The sequence below is a fragment of the Microtus ochrogaster genome, linkage group LG9 (genome assembly GCF_000317375.1).
Source record: "Microtus ochrogaster isolate Prairie Vole_2 linkage group LG9, MicOch1.0, whole genome shotgun sequence".
NCBI lineage: Eukaryota > Metazoa > Chordata > Mammalia > Rodentia > Cricetidae > Microtus > Microtus ochrogaster.
Window position 1 is genome coordinate 39445687 of NC_022034.1, and position 2024 is coordinate 39447710.

General features: G+C 47.8%; 1 pseudogene; it reads left to right on the forward strand.

Annotated features, from left to right (window-relative positions):
* Positions 1-775: 775 nt before the first annotated feature.
* On the forward strand, positions 776-1638 carry LOC101993751 (annotated as a pseudogene).
* Positions 1639-2024: the final 386 nt, after the last annotated feature.

A 2024-nucleotide genomic window follows, 5' to 3' on the forward strand; every position in this document is an offset into this window, starting at 1 on the left:
ACCACCATGCCCACTACTTACTGCCATGCTTCTCTGCCATGATGGACTGTTATCTCTCTAGAAATATGAGCCCAAATGAACTTCTTCAATGAGCTGCTTTTGTCCATGGCTGTTTTGTAAAACCAGCAGAAAACCGACGAATACAGTATGTTGATGGCTTCCTACCTAGGGAAAACAGTAAGATGCTTGCCCGGGTCTCCTCAGGCAAAGTTAATTCAATAATCTCCTCCAAAAAGACACTGCAAAAGATAGGCTTCATGCTCAGTGTTCGGTATTCATCCAAATGCAGATTCACTGCAAAGAAAGGACTAAGAGACATTTAGTTAACTTCAACCCAATTTAGAAGCTGTTGCAATTCTCCTCATCCAGTACAGTAAAACCTAACTTCTTGGCAAGGCATCTGAAGCATAAAGTGATACGTATGATGAGGGGAACGGACAGTTGTAGAGCCAAAGCTCACCACTTGCCTGATACCTTGAGATGTAGACAGTATGCTGCAAGTTACTTGGTAGCAGCATGGGCTAATTGGTTGCCAGAGTTGAAGTGATGATTGTAGCTCCCACCTGGCAGTCTCAGACGCAGTGAACAGACCTCCACCATGTTAGATTATCCAGAGCCGAAAGGCAAAGCAGCCTTAGTCCTAGCCATGTTGCTTTGCATTTTAAGAAGCAATCCCAGTTCCAGTCAGAAAAGGATTACAGATATGCAATTAAGACAAATTCAGATTTTAAAAAAAAAAGACCTCTAGGTGGGCTGGATTTGAAGATCCGTGCAGATGCCCATGGCGGCGGCGGAGGAACGAGAATCGGACTCCGCAGAGCCTCCTGGCACTGAGACACTCCTGGATGAGGTGCTGTGGACCCTCTACAACCTGGGAGAGATGGAAGGTGAAACAGAGCCTAAAAGGATCAAGAAGAAGAGAGAAAAAAAGAGAGACGTGGAGACCACAGCAGAGGTTACAGCAGCGCCACTCCCCCTGCCTGGCTCTCTCGTAAAGGGCCAGAGGAAGAGTGCTTCCAGCTTTTTCAAGGAACTCAGAGAAGAACTACACTCTGCTTCCGCTGCCCCCTCAGCAACCCCCTCAGGAGCAGAAGTCCCTGCTACTAATGCAGTGTCGCTCTCTGCCCCAGAGAACAACAGCAGGCTCGTGAAAGTGGTGGAATTTCAAAGCAGAAGAAAAAGAAAACCAAAACCTGGTCAAGAAGAGCATGCAAAGGATAAAACAAGGGCCTTTGAAAAAGATGTGGGTATTCAAAAATTTAACCTAGAAAGGCTCGTTTGGAAGTACACCACTTTGGGATCACGGGCTATGGCAAAGGAAAAGAGAGAGTCCTGGAACGGGAGCGAGCTATCGTGCTGGGGGCTAAGGCTCCCAAAAGAAGTTACGTGAATTACAAGGTTTTACAGCAACAAATCAAAGAGAAAAGGAGAGCGCGGGAAGAAGAAGAGAGATTGGCCCGGGACACAGACATTTTCAAGAAAAAGAAGAGAAAAGTATAGGACAGGAGACCCAAGAAGTCGGCTCCCAGCATTTTGTCAAATGGAAAAGTTGGACAAGTTGGAAAATTCAGAAATGGGACATCGATTCTAAGCCACGCTGATATCAGGAAAATAAATTCTTCCGGAGTAGCAAAATGATGAACTTTGTCAGCTCCAGAGAGGAGTAGGAACCGTGACAGCGCTGACACAGGACCACTGCACTGCAGACCGCACTTCATGTCCCTTGGGGTCTCTTCACGAGGAGCAAGAAGGATAAACAGGGTGGTGACCTGCTGGGTGCCGGCCAGGCCCAGGCTCCACTCCCCTGTGCTGGAGAGGTTGTTCTCCGCAGTGGTGGTGACCTGCTGAGTGCCGGCCAGGCCCAGGCTCCACTCGGGTTTCTGGCTGCTAGTGTCAGCACACTCGGTTCCAGTCCTGCGTTTCATAGTTTCACTGTCTCCTTGGGTGTTTATGATTGCCGTTACAGTGCCTTTCGGACTTCTGGTGACAGTGTTACTATGTCATGAAAGAACTAAGAACTTTTG